The following is a 12,285-nucleotide window of genomic DNA, read 5'->3' as shown; positions in this document are numbered from 1 at the left end:
TTGGAATACCTAAAATGGGGCTACAACTTGCAGAGTGAAGGAGGCTTCCTGCAGAGCCTTTGCATTGCATAAGACCATAGGTGGAATCCTGAATCCCATCCAGAATCTTCTGAGGTGGGAAATTTCCATTTGAAAGGACAAGCAGAGCAGCCTGAGAGGGGCTAGAAGAACAGAAGATACTTCTTGAAAGAAAAATCAACAGGAAAAAGCAAATCAATAAGGGCAGTCCAATTGATTTCTACAAGAAAAAACAAGTTGCTCGCCCAAGAGCCATAATGGCAAGTGGTCAGGTCCTCAGTGCAAACCCCCTTCCAAGACTAAGACTCAAGGGAAGTATACTAGCAGGCATGTGGTCTGGCTGGTGACCACAATGGTCACTGATAAGGGGAAGTGAGGGAAAAACAGCAATGAACTTGTGAGTTAAGTCCAACCACGTTCAAAAGACTTCTGTGAAGCCAGGCTGAGATCTAGTTGGCTAGCAGTACGGGGAGACCTAGGGACTCCATGGCCTAGAGACAGTGACATGGCTACAGAGAACTAAAGGGAGAATGAAGTGTCCATCTGATAAGAAGAGAGGGCATATGCATAAGAATACCCACTTTCAGATACTACACACTTGACCTGGCTTCAATGACTGGATGATCAGGACTCAACTAAGAAGAAAGAAGAGGAAATAAAGAGTAATCTGATATAATTGTATCAGATTAAAATTTATAATTACAATCTGATACAAATTGTAATCTGATACAATTTGATGAACTTGACATATACTTATGGATGTAGTAGTTCAAAAGAAGGCACAAATCTTTACAGCAAGGATCATTCCCTCCCCCTCAGTACACACGGTTGACAGGGATTGGCATCTTAGGCATTAGTGACCCAAAATGAGGTGGGTGGAGGCTACAAAGGCAAGAAGTGACTGGCTTACAAGCTTTCAAGAGGGAGCCTAGTCCAGATGGTGCGAAGGAAGCTAGAATCAATCTGTTTGGACGAGCTGATGAAAGGAGATGGGGATAATACTCTTGTGGTTCAATAGTGAATAATTGCTATCAGGACTGACAGTGAGGGTTGGAAATATAAAGGTAGACATTTTTTAACAAAAGGCTAGGAGTGGTTGAGGTTGATTTTGTAGGCCAGGAACTGAGGTCCCTTGGACCATCAAGGGAGAAGAGCAGAGTGCGGACCCTACTCAGAGAAGCAGTGATGCCAGAGATGGAGTAGAGACGATGACATGGAGAGATGGTATGTCTTGGGACTCTGGACTCAGGGAGGGAGAGGAGCTCCTTGCTAATGGCCTGGGGGCAGGCTTGCGGGGCATACCCTAATCATTGCAATGAAACAAAATACATAGGATGAATGTAAAGCTTATGTTCTCCCATGTAAACTAGCACATAATTCACAATAAAAACTTTTTTTAAAAAAGTCAACAACAAGAAAACAACTCTAAAAAGTTCAAAAGATCTGAATAGATGGACAAACACTTCACCAAGAAATATATAGATGATGAATACACATCTAAAAAGAAATTTTAAGCATCATGCCATTTGAGAATTGCAAATCTAAACAGGAATGAGCTACAATGATACACCTATTTATTATAATGACTAAAATCCAAAACATTGACAATACCAAATATTGATGAGAGTATGGAGCAACAAAACGTCTCATTCATGGTGGGAATACACAGTATTACAAATATATTGGAAGCAACCAGGTTGTCCTTCGACAGATGATTGGATAGACATTGTGTGATATGATATACTCTTACATTGAAGTATTGTTGTTGTGCCATTGATTAAGTTGTGACCCACAGTGACACTGTATAGGGTTTCTGAGGAGTGGCTGGTCAGCTTGAATCACCGACCTTGTGGTTCACACAGACTTGACCGTCCATCAAATTAAACTACAGTGCCACACCAAGACTTCTACATTGAAATGTTAGTCCTCAGCAAAAAGAATAAACTGTGAAGCAACAAAAAGATGTGAAGGAAGTTTACATTTGAATTTCTAAGTAAAAGAAATGTCTGAAAAAGTTGTATACTGCATGATTCCAACAATGTTCCTGTAAAAATGGCATTGCAGCAGTGTCAGATAGTCTAATCGAACGTCATAAGGATAGCGGAGAATCATTGTCAGCACCAATAGCCTAAGGTTGATTCCTATGAGGTGGAGGTCAGATAAATCTCCACTCTCCAACCTTTTTATCAATTCTGACACCAGCTATTCCTCCCATGGAACTCACTATTTCTCTACTGGGTTTAACAATTCATTGCAATGACTACACAGAACTCACAGGCTATACTCAAAATTGTCAGGTTGATTAGGGTTGTTGTTATTGTTAAATGCTGTTGAATTGGTTCCAATTCATAGAGGTCCTGTACAGCGTTTCTGAGAAGAGGCTGCTAGGTTTGAACCACTGAACTTGCAGTTAGCAAGCAGTCTAATGCTAATGTTGCACCACAATACCAAATTAAGAATGGCACAGGATATAGTACTTCAATTAGGGCAGCCATGCCAGCAGGCAGACCTCCCTCAGCCCTTCTTCACCTCAGCCCAGTTCCTTCTCTGTTCAAACAAGTGTTACAAAGATCTTTAATTCCATCAACAAGTGCTTAGAGACACCCCACTCTACCAGTAAATATTGGCTTGAAGGTACTGAGCTCTCTCACTTTGTAGGTCAACACACCCATTGTGGTTAATTTGCTTCAAAGGCCAGGAAGTCCACTGTGGCATCTGGCGCCAGTCTCCTGATTCAGTTATTCGGTGTTGCTGCTTCCAATCGTTCTGCATAGTCTCCTGGTGTGAAAATTATCTCTATGCCTCATGGGACTCATAGGTTCTTAACACAGGGACCTTGGGTACAAAGGATGTGCTCTATTCTCATCTCTTCTTGATGGTAGTGAGGTCCCCTTTCCCACCTATGGGATTGTTCATTTTAAAGTTAGTAGGATGGCAAACTGATGAATACTTTTTAGATTTTAATTCACCTTATTTTCAAGGATGTCATGCAATTTCTTTTCATTATTAGTAAATTGTGCAAGTCTTTTGGTGAACCATAAGCACCTTATTTGTATAGTCCAACCCAATCATTTGGTAGGAGATACAGGACCATAATGAGAAAAGCCTTATAAAAGTAATTCATCGCATTATACTGACATATTAGAAAAGGGGAAAAAATACAGAAATAAGAGAAAGCTCAGCAAATTCAATGGGAAGGAGAGGATGGATGAATAGATGGAGCACAGGCATTTTAAGGATACTGAAACTATTATGTGTGAGACAGATTCTGAAAAGGCAGATATATATGGCAATATGTATTTGTAAAACCCATAACTGTTCACAAGAGTTAATTCTAATGACTTGTTGTTGTTAAGTGCTGTTGATTCAGTTCCAAACCATAAGGATCCTATATACGGTTTCCTAGGAGCAGCTGGTGACCTTAAACTGCCAACTTTGTGGCTCATAACAACTTTGCAGTCCAGAGCATTAACCCACACCACCACACCAAGACTCCAATGTAGACTATGGTTTAGTAAATAATAATGTATCAACATTGCTTCATCATTTGTAACAAATGCATCACAGGAATAAAAGATGCTAATAACAAAAGAAATAGTGTACAGGGGAAAGAAGAGGTATGGAAAATATTTCTGTGCAATTTTAAGTAAAACAGAAAATTCTCTAAAAATCTATTTGATTTTTAATAGATGTGTGATAATTTGGGGGAACATGCTGGTGTTACTTTGGAAAGAGCAACCATGCTGCAAGTCCATTTTGTATGCATCAACCTTCAACTCCCTTAAGAAATCTTAGGCATTGAAGAGAATGCACTTGAAGGAAATTACTGAGCTGGAGAAATAGTAAGGCTGTTCACCCAACCTTCTCTTCCCTAGAGGGTAGTTAGAGCTACACCCTATGGGGCAGAGAGGAAAGGGTGTACCACCTGTATGACACCTGTGTAAAAACAAAACAAAACAAAGCAAAACCCTCTCACCACCAACTTAAAAATATCTCATTGTTTAAAATGACACATAATGTCGGAATGACTAAATGATACAAACAAATGCATATTTATTCAGATTTTAAATGATCATGTAATTGAAGAAACTTGCATCTGGAGAGTAAAAAAAATTCCTATTTTTGTGTAATCCGAATACATTTTTAAACCAAAGGAAATATTTAATATAAATGAAGTACCAATTTCAGAAGATATTCACCTATTTTTGTGAATGATACACATACTTTGGATTTCTACTTCTGAGTTTTGGAGTCCTAAAGTAGGCTTGAGTGCTTACAGTATGGAATTATGAATTCCAAAGGAATTATGAATAATAAGATGATAAAATTATCCTTAGAAATATGTGAAATTCATAAACATATGTCTGTAAAGTCAAATTTTCAGCTAAATTGTATCCATGCTTAACCCAATGTCCATCAATATATAAGTGCAATCAGTATTTTTAAAAGAAAGATGTATGAATAAATTGATATATGGGTGAATTGATGATGTTCTTAATAAATCTAACCTCATAAATGATCTACTTTTTATAAAACTACTAAAATACAAGTATAAACTGAGCACTGTATCTGATAACTTTGTGTTGGAATCTAAGTGTGCTATAAAAAATTCCCCCATGCAAATCAGTTGGGATGCTTGCCAGCTTCAGAAACAAAAATTCAACTTCAGTAACTTAATATTGAAAAAAAATATTTGAGGCATCTTGTTGTTAATGAGGAACAATTGTACAGCAATCTGCTCCTGGGGAATATTGTATCATTTCACTGAAAGGGACTTTTTTCCAGCATCCAGTTGTTGCTTTTGTTAAATGCAGTCAAGTCAGTTCTAACTCATAGCTACCTGTATAGTGTTTCTGAGGCTGCATATTTCTGCAGGGACAGAAAACCTGCCAGCCTTGTGATTGAAGTCCAATGATTATCCTACAGAGCACCATGTTACCCAGAGCCCAATAGTTACTATCAATGGTGTTTGTTTTTCTAACCCCCTTTACACACTCTCATTTACACCCATTGAAAGGAATTCATCATCCTCATTGCCCAAGAGGTTAACTCTGTGAAACTCTCAGTGCTGGTCAATTGTCTCTTTCTCTATTAGACTTGATGAAAACACCACAAACTAGGTGGCTTACAAAACATAAATTTATTTTCTCACTGTTAACGAAGATGGTGGTGGTGGTGGTGTGCCATGGAGTCAGTTCTGACTTATTGCAACCCTGTATAGGGTCGCTATGGGTCGGAACCAATTCGATGGCACTTAACAACAACAATAGGGTTTCTGAGGCTGTAAATCTTTATAGGAGGAGAAAGCCTCATCTTTCTCACACGGAACAGCTGGTAGTTTCGAACTGCTGACCTTAAAGTTAGCAACCAGACTTATAATCACTATGAAGCCACAAATTCCACAAGTCCAAATCAATGTGATGACCAAATCATGGCCCCTCCAAGTACACCAGGAGAAGAAAGAAAAAGAGAGAGAGAGACTTAACTAACTTCAGGAGGATCTACAAATATGAACTTCTGGTGGCACGAGGTGTCACTTGGCTTCTAGGGGCATCTTCACATGGTGATGCTCCCTCTGTCTGTCTATGTCTCTTCTCATTTTTATAAGTGCAATCATAATGGATTTGGATCCAACCTATCATAATATGGCTTTATATCAATTTAACTGGTAATATCTTCAAAGACTAATCCCCAGTAAGTTCACATTCATTTGTACAGGTGTTAGGACCTCAGCGTATCTTCTTGGAAGACCAAATTCAATCTATATTATCTTCTTAACCACTTTCCACAAGGAAATTGGATGGATCTTTATAACACAGAAATACTATTATGTCCATCCTTTGTTAAAAACTATTCAGTGACCCACCATTTTCCTCAGAACAGATTCCACATGATTTAATACATGTATGTTCTATAATACTCTTGATGATGTCATGCAGACTCCTCAAGAGAGCCATAAATATCACTTTAGGGTCATAAAATTAGCAACTGCCACTGAATGAACTGCCAGTGTATGATATCCTGTCCCATGCCCATTAGATCTTGACAATATTCAATCTGTCATTCTAATATAAAAAATAAACAATGAAAAAAACAAACATTATCAGATACAAATTCTATGGGTAAATTGGAAAGCCATTTCAGTATAGATTGTTTCCCACAGAATTGCTTAACTCCAGTTACAGTGGATTATTAACATAACAAGTTGATTTATAGCCTACCTCAGATGAATGTGCATTCTCCTCATTCTATCTAGAAAAATCCCTCACCTCCATTAAAAAAAAAAAAAAAAAAAAAAAAAAAAAAAAAGAGAGAGAGAGACTTAACTAACTTCAGGAGGATCTACAAATATGAACTTAGATATCATCTTCTTGGTGGCTCCCTCCCCCAAAATATTGGTTAAATCTTACACTAGGAGCTTTCAAAATATTTATATTTAACTGGATATGATACTCTAATAATATTATATGGCCTAATAACTTGTTGGATCAACCACTTTGATTGAATCAACCATCAACACTCATGGAATTATCAGTCAAGAAATCAAATGATATGTTGCACTAAGCAAATCTGTTGCTTAAGACCTCTTTTAAGTGTTGAAAAGCAAAGATGTCAGTTTGAGGACTAAGGTGTGTCTGTCCCAAGCCATTGGATTTTCAATAGCCTCATATGCATGCAAAAGTTGGACAATGAATAAGAAGAATTAATGTATTTTAGTTACGGTGTTGGAGGAGAATATTAAAAGTACTATGAACCACCAAACGAGCAAACCAATCTGTGTTGAAAGAATGGTACAGCTGGAAAGCTCCTTGGAAGCCAGGATAGCCTGACTTTGTCTCTCATACTTCAGCCATATTATCAGGAGGGACCAGTCCCTAGAGAAAGGCATCATGTTTTGTAAAGCAGAGGGTTGAAGAAATAGAGGAATCCTTCAACAAGATGGATTATCACAGAGGCAGCAACAATGGGCTCAAACGTAGCAAAGATTGTGCGGTTAGCGCAGGACCAGGGAGTGTTTCATTCTGTTGTACATATAGTCTCTATGAGTTGGTACTGACTTAATGGCACTAACAACAGCAACAACAATAACTTATGTATATCATATCTACATTCAAGTGTAATTGAAATAATAACAGAAATGGTAGTGTCCTGGTTTGGTGCTCTGGGTTAATAAGCTAGACTGCAACATTGGTTTGAACCACAAGACTGGTGGTTCAAGCTCACTAGCTACTCCTCAGAAAGCCTGTATAGGGTTGCTATGAGTTGGAACTGACTTGGACAGCACTGACAACAACAATCAGAAATGGAGTCCTGGTGTGGCACTGAAGGATAAGCACTGTACTGCCAACCAAATGGTCGGCAGTTCAAACCCACTGGCCACTCCTTAGAAACCTTATATTGGGTCTCTATAAGTCAGAAGTGACTCAGACACTAAGCAGCAATTCAGAAATGGGTCTCCTGACTATTGTCAATTTCATGTGTATCAAAGAATAATTGTACTCAGAGAGTTTTCAGTGGCTGACTTTTCAAATATAGATCTCCAGGCTTTTATTTTGAGATGTTTCTGAGTAGATTCAAACCTACAACCATTGATTGTGATGATGGTGCTGATTGTATTCCTTCAAGTTGGTCAGGCACATAGAAACTCTGTATGGGATTTCTGAGGCTGTAGATTTATGGGAGCAGAAATCCTCATCTTTGTTTTTAAAAGTGGTCGGTGGATTCAAACTGCTGACTTTGTGGCTAGCATTCCAGTGTGTAACCAAAAACTTAAATTTGAATTAAACAATGGGAGTGAGACTAAGCTCTGAATTGGATGAACATATTTTTAATCTGTACTTTAAATCATCTGTGTAATCTTTGATAGATTGCTAATAAATTCAGAGCATCCCATGCTATAGGATTCCATTGAGTATCCAGCAGTGTAATGTAAAATACTATTAAATCTATTATTTATAACTCCAAACATGCTAAAAACTAACTATAACTTTTAAAATGTTAATTGACATACATTTGGGTCATAAGTTTTATTTCACTAGATGCTAAACATTTTTCAAGAGTGTTTAATTTGTTGGGGAATTTAAATTCAGCACGGTGCGTATTTAAAAACAATTAGTCAATTCAACTGTTTAATTTGCCTATAGTTGTGTGAACATTGTTTTAATTCAATGCTAATAACTACTCATGATATTTATAGATACCAATTTCACAATTATTTCTCCTTCCTAAAACTGTATTTTTCTAAGTTCTCTAAAATTTGGTTTTAAAATTATACAAAACTCATTTTGTTTAAGATATATAGTAGCTTATGGATGGTTGTGTGATAATAAAATTTTTAGCACAATGCCTTTTATTTCTCTCTAAGAACAAATTTCACTACAATTTTCTCTTAATATAATTGATAACAACTATACATATATCTGGCATTTTAATCATGCAGATATGTCTTTTACTGTCTAAAGCAAAATTAAAAACTTTCCAACAGTCTTTTATTTTCAGGGGCAGTTGAAAAGGAAATTAAAATAGAACTAGTAATAGATGACTGATAAGTTCAATTTGAAAAATCATAGACATGGGTCACACACATGGGGGAGGGATGCCACAAAGCTCTGTGACAAATGCCAAAGAAAGACTACTGTCTAAACAGTGAAAATGAACTTTTCAAGGCTTTAATGATAAGATGTATAACATATAAGCTATTTAATTTTATTAGCATCAATATTTATGCAGATTTAAAAACAGTCAGGAACCAATCCCTTGATTATTTCATTTATGAATTTAACAGCAGAATTCAGATAAGGGGATCTAAATATATTGTTGTTAAGTGCAGTCCAGTTAGTTCTGACCCATAGTGACCCTGCATAGGATTTCCAAGAAGTGTCTTATGCTTTTGAACCACAAACCTTGAGATTAAAAACTGACCTTATAGTCCAGTGCTTATCCTACAGTGCCACACCAGGACTGCAATCTAAATATATAGACTTTTTTTTTTTAATGTGGAATCTGTAGCTTATAAAACTGTGTTAAATTTTGATCTATTAATATGCTAAGCAGTGATACTAAACAGATGTCTATTAAGCATATTCTCCTAGACTTTAGGCCATTGGAATCAGCTCAATTTCAGATAACATAGGCAGTTACAAGTGCTACAAGTAGTTCTAATTGTACAATTACATTAGAAATGGACTAGGGCCCCTTGATAATATCAGGAATTTATGATTATAAAAAATGGAAGAATGGCAATGAGCCAGGAACTTAGCATTTATTTCCAGATCTATATTATTTGGTGAAAGCTAAATCACTCTAGATTTGGTTCATGTTCCTAACAATGAAATAGCATTTAACCATAGTGAAATGAAGTTCAGATGCATGTTATGACATGGATGAAACTTGAAAACGTTGTGCTAAATGAAAATGTCAGACACAAAAGGAGAAAGGTAGGATTTCATTTTATATGAAATATCTAGAACAAAAAAATACATGGAGAACACAGTTTATTAGTCATTGTAGGGACTGGAAGTAGAGTGTCTTTGGGAATTTAGTTTATGGAATACTGACTTTCTATATGGAGTGATGAAAAAGCTTTGGAAATACTGGTGACTACTGAACAATGAAGTGACTGTGATTAATTTCATGTCATCGTAACTGGGTCAGGATCCTCAGTAGTTTCGCTGTTAAGACATAGCGATTCCCCATGATAAGATCTTCTAGGAGTAGTCAAACAATTTCACCTGTTTGGTTCCCTGAAAGCAACCCTTGGAGGCTGAAGATTCACTTCTGATGAAGAAGTGAAGACTGCAGTGCATCAAAAAATGATGCATTTGTCTTTTCTAAAAAGTGATTATAATAAACTCTACAGGTAGAGTGCAGATAATTTTTGACTCACCCTTGTTTATTGCCGATCTTGCCTTCTTTTCTGCAGTAACAGCTGGTATTGCTGAAAAACAAATCATGTATTATTTTAAGAGTGGCTGAATTACAATGTCAATGAAATCACAATAAAAATTGGTGTCTGCTGTTAAAATGAGGACATTGATTGGGAGGAAATGTGACGCTGACTTGGATTGGACATATGGGCAGAAAATCAGGTACACTGGGCCTCTAAATTCTGTTGAATCACTATGGGACAGCACCACACCTCCCATCTGAAGACACACTTAATCTTTGTGTTTGCCAAAAGAACAAACAGATCTGTGTTGGAAGAAGTACAGCCAGAGTGCTCTTTGGAAGACAGACAGAATGGTCAGACATTGTCCCTCATACTTTGGACATATTATCAGGAGGGACCAGTCCCTGGAGAAGGATATCACGTTTGGTAGAGTGGATGGTTGGAGAAAAAAGGGAACACCCCCTGTGAAATGGGTTGGCACATTGGCAGCAGCAATTGGTTCAGGAGAAGCAATGATTGTGAGGTTGGCTCAGGACTGGGCAGTGTTTCATCCTGTTGTGTATGTTGTCACTATGAGTTGGTATGACTCCATGGCACCTAATAACAGAAACTATGTTCTTTCCACCACTAATCAGTCAGTTTATTGTACTGTGGAGTCATAGCATGTTGCTGTAATGCAGGAGGCTATGCCATGGGAATTTTAAATACAAGCAGGATCAGCAATGGTAGACAGGAGTCAGCCAAGCAACCAGACTAAGACAGAATAGGAAGAAGGAGAGGCAGACTGCTTCTGAATATTTCATAACTGAAAACCTTATGAAAAGCAGAGGAACATTTTCAGAAACAGAATATTGAAATATTATGAACAGCACCAGAATATTGTAAGACACAGTGCCAGGTGATGACTCCCTCAGATTGGAAGTCACTCAAATTACTACTGGAGAAGACTGACTCCTTGAAGTAGACTTGGCCATGGTAACATGAATGAAATAAAGCTTTAGGGGCCTTTATCTGTGGATGGTGTACAACTCAAAATGAAGAAAAACAGCTGAAAGCATCCATTAATAATAAGAACATGGAATGTACGAATTATGAATCTAGGAAAATTGGAAGTTGTCAAAAATAAAATGGGATGCATAAAGATCAATATGCTAGTTATTAGTGAGCAGAAATGAACTGCTATTGGCCATTTTGAGTCTGACAATCATACGGTTTACTATGCCAGGAATGACAAATTGAAGAAGAATGGCATCACATTCATCATCAAAAAGAACATCTCAATACTTACCTTGAAGTATAACACTGTCTATGATAGGATAATAGCCATATGCCTGCAAGGAAGACCAAGGAGCCCTAGTAGTATAGTATAGTGGATTGTGAGCTGGGCTGCTAACTTCAGGTCAGCAATTCAAACCTACCAGCCATTCCATGGGAGGAAGATAAGGCTATCTACTCCCATAAAGATTTACAGCCTCAGGAACCCTATACAGGGTCACTATGAGTTGGACACAACCACCACCACCAAGACCACAAGGAAGACCCATTAATAACACTATTATTCCAGTATATGTTGTTGTTGTTATATGCCATTGAGTCATTACAGACTCATAGTGACCCTATGCACAACAGAATGAAACACTGGCCAGTCCTGGGACAACCCCACAATTGTTGCCACGCTTGAGCCCATTGATGCTGCCACTTGGCCAATCCATCTCGCTAGGGGTCTTCCTCTTTTTCTCTGACCCTCCAACTTACCAAACATGATAATCCTTCTCCAGAAACTGGTCCCTCCTAACAATATGTCTAAAGTATGAGACAAGAAGTTTGTCCATCCTGGTCTCCAAGGAGCACTTTTGGCTGCATTTCTTCCGATACACATCTGTTGGTTCTTTTGGCAGCCTATGGCACTTTCAATATTCTCCTCCAACACCATAACTCAAAGGTATCAATTCTTCTACAGTCTTCCTTATTCACTGTCCAACTTTCACATGCATATGAGGTTATTGAAAATACCATGGCTTGGGTCAGGTGCACCTTACTCCTCAAGCTCACATCTTTGCTCTTCAACACTTTAAAAAGGTCTTGTGCAGGTGATTTGCCTAATGTAATTTGATTTCTTCTGCTTCCATGAGTGTTGATGGTTCCAATATATACAAAACCATTAAAGCCAATGATAAAGAAATTGAAGATTTCTACCAAATTCTTCAGTCTGAAATTGATCAAATATGCAATCAACACCTATATATGATCACTAGTGCTTGGAATGCAAAGGTTGGAAACAAAGAGGAAGCATCAGTAGTTACTAAATATGACATTAATGATAGAAATGATTCTGGAAGTGGCATATATACAAATATATATAGGTATATATACACATA

This window comes from Chrysochloris asiatica, unplaced genomic scaffold (genome assembly GCF_000296735.1).
Source record: "Chrysochloris asiatica unplaced genomic scaffold, ChrAsi1.0 scaffold00217, whole genome shotgun sequence".
In the NCBI taxonomy this organism is placed as follows: Eukaryota; Metazoa; Chordata; class Mammalia; order Afrosoricida; family Chrysochloridae; genus Chrysochloris; species Chrysochloris asiatica.
The sequence above is the reverse complement of the archived record's forward strand: the minus strand, read 5'-3'. Positions refer to the sequence as shown.